We start from the raw sequence: 6983 nt of genomic DNA, 5'->3' as shown, positions 1-6983 counted from the left end.
AACTGCCAAGTGCTTTAGAATTATTTCCTTTAATTAATACAGAAGTTGGTATTTGATGTCTGGGTATGTCTACCAAACTGCAGGAGTAAGTGCAAACTCATTTCATTTCAAAGAAACGTTCTCCTGTCTCTGTGGAGTTCTGGAATTTAAATGCAAACCTCAGAGGTTAAACAACTGTGTTTCTGATTATAGAGCTTTAACATGTCATGTGTGCACACATTTAAAAAAATAATCAATACAAGGCCCTTTCTTTGTTGTCAAATAAGAAACAGTAAATTAATTTTGCCTTTGAATTATGTGGAATTGAATTATACAAGAAAATCTTGGCAATGTTCCTGCTTTTAATTAATGTTTTGTCAGATCATCAATCTTTCTCCTTGTGAGTTAATACTCAATTTGTTTAGTATTTACTTAAGCTACATCTACTTCCTGAAGAGGAATTCTTATCTAGTTAGTTAAAATGTCTCAAAGCAGCATAACAAAAGCAGTGGGGATAATTTCCCACCATATTTAACAACAAAATGAGGTTCCTAGTTCTCCATGCTGAAATGTAGAGTGCTTTTTAATTAACTAGGTTAGAAACCTACATACAAGTTTTGTAGGTAACTATAATCTATAGCATAGTAAAGCCACCTTTTGAGAATAATAATAGGACAGAAGTGTGTTTAATAGTGTTTTTTCACCTCCAAGGCAAATAATTTTCCATCAGAAATACAGAGATGATTATTTCTCCATTTAGTCACAGAATAGGAAAAAAAAATGTTTTTTACCCTGTGGTCATTGGCTTTACCAAGTTCAGAAGCTTTATGCTGAAGATATTAGAAGGTGCAATTACCTCATGGATCAGTGACTACTAAGCTGATACGCCATTGATTTTTTAAATCATGAGGTGAGGCAGAGCATAGCTGGAGTGGATCAAATGTCTCTCGACCCTGTGAGAAGGTCTTTTTCCCCACGTCTTTACTGAACCTATGAGGGGAGAATCAATCAGGTGGGAAAGATTATAGGAATATATGGTCTATGACAAACACAGAGATGACTTTAAAAGTGAATTTTATATAAAATTGTGTTATTATTCATTCTATGGAACTTTCTTGATCCTTACTTAAAAAAATATTGACAAAGACTTAGGAAAGAGCTTGACTGCAAATAAAAATGAGTGACCTAAGCAGAGAATATGTGTCATCCCTTAATTAGAAATTCAAAATTCAATAATTCAAACATCATAACTCTAAACTGACTTGGCATTTGGATACTCACGTTATACATGCTAATCTTTAGATTTAATGTGTCCATTTTAAGTGCTACACACACACACACACACACACGCATACACACACAAACATACACACCGGGGTAATAGTAAATTCAGATGGATCAAAAGAGAAAGAAATTTGAACTGATCTTCAAATAAATAAGAAAGATAGAAATTATGACCAATTTTTGTGGGAAGAATCTCCAATATGCGCACAACCTAGAACTTTCCAAATAAAGTTTTACCTTTTAAACTGAACAGTTTTTAGACCAGTTTTTTTGTGTTTGTTTGTTATTTCTTGCTTTGAGAATTTCTTGGTAAACTATTCAGAATTTCAAACCTTTTATACATACTAAACTTTGGTAGAGGCATCCAATTCAACAAGTTGAATGAATGAATAGAGCACTGACATCTTTTTATTTTTCACATTAATATTTGCAGAATATCACAAATATAATTAAATGCAAAAGTGAAGCTTATATACAAATGCAAGACAACAAAGAAAAATGAAATGAAAGATAGGAAGGAAAAGAGAAAGGAAAAAGGAGGTAGAAAGATTATCATTTATATATATATATATATATATATATTCAGGTTTATCTCATAAGGACAGGTTTTTGTGGGATTTTAATGCTTGTAGCTATTGAAAAAATCCTTTACCTTATCTAACACAATGCAATTCACCTATTTAGCCCTTCTGATGGTGGGAACAGCATTAAGTTAAATCCATCTCTCCACAAGTGAAGAACAGGGTACTCTGATTAAATATTTGAAACATAGTATGTCATAGTGGAAAAGATTAAAGATTAGAGGCAAACTGCCAGGGTTTAAATATTTCAACTATTTACTACTTATGTGACCTTTGCAAATTACTCAATAGTTTTGTGTGCTTTTTCTCCTTCCTTTAAGAGAGTAATAATGTTATTGATTTCCTATAGGCTTGTAAATGTGAGTTGTAATTCTGCCACAGAGTAAGTACTACATAAGTATTAGCAATTATTATTTTATATTATGTTTAATAAGATGACAATGGCACAAATAGAAAGTGTGATGTTTGTATTGTCAACTTAAAAATGTTTTGTCTTAATCAGTTTCTGAGCCAAAATACACCTACTACTTCTTCCTCATTATCCTCCCATGATCATATCCACTCTGTCATTGCTTACATTTCTTCAGCTCCGTCAGCCTCCCTATGAGCCCTATTGGCTTTGGTCATTTGCATGTCTGTCACAAATCCTTTACCTTCACAAGATCAGGGCCCCTCAGGGGATGGGTGGTGTGTGTCTGTCTTCAGCCTACCTTAATTAACTGTAATCAACTGTTTAAACTGATAGCTTCTCTCACCTGTGCTAAACTCATAATTTACTGTCAAACTGATCTCAGGCAGCAAAGACAATTCCTCTACCCATGCAAGCTTCTTAATAGACTGTGGTTGTGGAAAACTGGCTCAGAAGGGTGTTTCTGGATTCCTCACTTAAGGGAAGAAAATTTCCAAGAATCTCTTTTCCCTTCCACCAATATGCCTGTCATAGTGTCAATATTCAATAAATATTTTAAAATAAATTAGGATGAATAATGTTGAGATTAAGTTTTATATTCTATCTTTGAGAATTAGGCAGATATTTAGATAAAGATTTTGGATTATTTAAATTGGAAATTATAAATATTAATACAAGTTTATGTCATGAAATATATTTTTTCTTTTATTCTGCTCTTTTATTTTTAATTAATTTTATTGGTACATTTTAGATACAGATAATGATCACTTTCATTATAGGGAATTTGTACCTACACACGATATATCTTGATTCTTCTTTTTTTTTCATTCCCCCTCCTTCCCTTCAACCCATCTTCCCCTCCTTATTTACAAAAGCTTTGTCTTTGTTTTTCCTTTCTTACCTCTTCTTTTCTTTTCCATTCTTTCCTTTCCCCCTCCTCTCCCAAGCTCCCCTTTCCATTTGAACATTTTCTTTCTATTTCACAATATCTATTATACATTTTGGTCCTTTACACTCTTGATTCCTCACAGCAGAGAAACAATATGGTATTTAAATTTGAATAATATTTTCCCTAAGGATTTTACATAAAGAAGTTCACTAAGTTATTATTACATTTTATATGAATTAATTATTTTGTTGCACCTGATAGATTGGATCTAAAATTAGGGGGTTGAATGTTTTTAAATTTTCTTTTCAGTATATGAGACATTTGGGATCACTTTTTTTTCAGAGTTAAGTGATCTGTTATTCATCCTCTTTTTTTCTCACCAGGCTTAAAAGAGAACTGACAATTGTGCCTAAAAGACATTGAAGTGCAAAAACAGTAAAGCAAACCATTATCAGAAAAGAATGATAGTAATTTTCTCTACATTTGGTCACTAATCTTTTCCATCTCATTTTACAGGTATTTGAGAAGCTGTACCTCTCTCTCAATATACCTGTTTCACACTCTTTTGTGTATAAGCTCAGTTTTCTTCAAATACAAACAGGTTTGAAAACCTGATTTTCATACCAGTTTATTATTACAGAGTACAAGTAATCTAATAAGAAAGGCAACATCCAAATGAGGAATTTGCATTAATGTGTATTTTGCCTAGAAAAATACTAGTAAATATTATTTTTGAAAACTAATGTAACATTCACCTTTCCTGAAAACAATGAACAAAAAAATCTATAAAATATGTCAATATATATCTGAATATTAGAATATAATACTTAAATATATATGGACACTGCATTTTTAATTCAATGCTGTATTTTCTCCCGTTTTCATTTATCCTGTAAAAATATAATAAATTATTAACACATTTTCTGAGTTAGTCCTAATAATGTAAAGTTAATTCACTAAAATTATTTAATATGCTATAATCATCCAATTATATTAATGGCAATGATTTGTACTGCTATACAGCATTCTGCTGGAGGTCCTAAAGGTATGTTCATTTCTCTTGACTCTTCCATAGAGTGAGCATGGCTGTTCACTAAGATTCTTCAAAGACATTTCTGCTCTGGCATAGTAGCTAAATTGGCATGCACAGAAGAATCATATGATGACATACTTTTTTTTGTCTCTATTGTAAAATATATGGCAAGAGATTGCACTTATATCAAAATATGTAATATATAAGAACACAATTAAATTTACATTAAACTCTTGACCTCAAAATAGAGTACAATATTTTAAAAAGTCAAAAAGTTAGGTCAAGCAAAACACCATTTACTTTCCTGAACACTGGGTGAATAGCTGGTGATTATTTTAAGACATGATCAAAATTGCCTGTACTCACCTGACAAAGTTAAAATTGGTGCAAGAGTTTTTAAAAATGTTTTTCACTGGGCTACAGATTAAAATTCTAACATTCTATGAAGTACCCACTAGGCTGGAACAAACAAGTGAGCATATTATCTTGAGAGTCTTATTTCTCGTTTTTAAAGAATGACAAGGAAAGACAGAAGTCAGGACTTAATCCGATACTATTGCATTTAACGAAGGTATCTATGTGAATTTGGTGTTTTAAAAAATAGATACATTCAGAAGTAAGTAAAAATATCTGTAAACACATGAGTTAGGTAACACACACATTATATATACCTATATATGTATACATATACATATGTATACCTATATATAGGTGTATATATAGGTATATATATGTATATATATGTATATATATAGGTATATATATGTGTATATATAGGTATATATGTATATATATACACGTATATATATGTATATATACCTATATATATAGGTATATATATAGGTATATATATAGGTATATATATATAGGTATATATATATATATTGGTACCAGGGATTGAACTTGGTTTCTTCTGCTTGCAAGGGTGGTGCTGGGACCACTGAGCTAAATCCCTGTCCCATGCATATATTTTTAAGTTCTCCTCAGTGGAAAAATGTGCTAGTAAAAGCAGAGGAGCATGTCAAAAGAGCACAGGAGCCAAACGATAGGGTTTCCAATGACCAAAGCTGTAAAATGTTGTCAAAAAATAACACTACAAGCAATAATAACATCAGATAAAATATAAATCTATATCAATATAAACTCTAAATAAATAAATGGAAAAAATGGCTTTTCCTCGTAAAAGATTCTTATTAGTAAATGTGGAAGACAAAAAGAAAATAGAGAATAATTATTAAAACGCTGTGGTCACATTCCTTGCAGTCAAATCTTATTCAATAATGTTATAACAGGTAAGAATAAAATAGGATATTTTCATGGTCTCAAAATATCAATATATTCAGCTGGCTCGCAAGTGCAAGGTCCTGAGTTCAATCCCAGGTACTGCAAAATAAAAAACATCAAGATATTTATTAATGATAAAAGGAAAAATAGTCTCTACACTGGAATTTCTAGCAATACCATATTATCCAATCAATGACACTTGACATTCCCAGTAATAAGAAATATGTATAACCCTGCACCTGTGTGCATGAGGCAATAATGAGCCACATCACTTATATGACACTCTTGGCTAAAGAATACATATATTTAATCAAACATGAGAAAATATTATACAAATCTAAGTTAAAGTACATTCTACAAAGAACTAATAAGTACACATTAAAAGTGTCAAAGCCATTTAAGAGAAGGAAAGACTGAAAAGCTCATGGATTGGAGGATGCAGGACAATTATACTCAACGTGCATTCACGGGATCCCATAGCAACAAAAAAATCCATTAAGGTTCTGTCTATAGAAATGTCCGTGAACTCTTTTTTTTTTTTTTTTTCCCTATGGTGAAAATGATGTGTATTTAGAATTAGCCAGCTGGACTCAGTTTAGATGATCCCAATTTTGTTGGCAACATCCAAAGCATCATAATCAGGAGCCAGTGGAACATACGCCTTCTTCTCTCCATCAGGCCTGATTAGGGTATTGACCTTGGCCACAGCAATGTCATAGAGCTTCTTCACAGCTTGTTTGATCTGGTGCTTGTTGCCCTTGACATCCACAATGAATACGAGTGTGTTGTTGTACTCTACCTTCTTCATGGCTGACTCTGTGGTCCGGGGAACTTGATGATGGCATAGTGGTCAAGCTTGTTTCTCCTGGGGGCGCTTTTCCGAGGGTATTTCGGCTGCCGCTGGAGCCGCAGTCTCTTGGGACGGCGGAAGGTGGGTGACGTGCGGATTTTCTTCTTTTTGTGGCTGTGGATGCTTTTCAGCACTGCTTTCTTGGCTTTCAAAGCTTTTGCTTTGGCTTCAGCTTTGGGAGGGGCAGGAGCTTCCTTCTTTGTCTTTGGCGCCATCTTGGTCAGTGAAGTCTTTGTTTTCAAAAATATCAATAACAGAATTTCATAAATGTTAATTTCTTAGTTTAAATAATTTTACGATGGTTTTGCAACATCTTAACATAATAGAAAGATGATAAAGTGAAAATGGGTCCACTCGGTAGTACTTGTGAAAGTTTTCTATTAAGTGTAAAATTATTTCAAGATTTAAAAAAGAGATTTTAAATGGTCAAGGTTAATTTCAAGCTCATTAAGTCTTACCCCAAAACGTATTCTCTTATTATTACCAGAGTTGATCTCAACAACAAAGGGAATAGTCTGAAATTTCATTTAGTTGATTTATTTTTATTCTCCAAAGAACATGAATTTGGAAATTCACAGGTTAACCTTTTAATAAAGTTAAACTGGATAAAATCGGGAGAAGAGTTTTTTTAAATGAGAGATTGTTACTTCAATTTTACCACTGAAACTGAGTAG

At 32.4% G+C, this 6983-nt stretch overlaps 1 pseudogene; it reads right to left on the bottom strand.

The window, feature by feature from the left end:
- Positions 1-6018: 6018 nt before the first annotated feature.
- Positions 6019-6524, bottom strand: LOC106009160 (large ribosomal subunit protein uL23 pseudogene; annotated as a pseudogene).
- Between the last annotated feature and the right edge of the window lie 459 nt (positions 6525-6983).

Source organism: Heterocephalus glaber, unplaced genomic scaffold (genome assembly GCF_053883595.1).
Source record: "Heterocephalus glaber isolate CG9 unplaced genomic scaffold, H.glaber_assembly_v1.0 deba00001465, whole genome shotgun sequence".
Classification (NCBI taxonomy): domain Eukaryota; kingdom Metazoa; phylum Chordata; class Mammalia; order Rodentia; family Bathyergidae; genus Heterocephalus; species Heterocephalus glaber.
The sequence above is the reverse complement of the archived record's forward strand: the minus strand, read 5'-3'. Positions and strand labels throughout refer to the sequence as shown.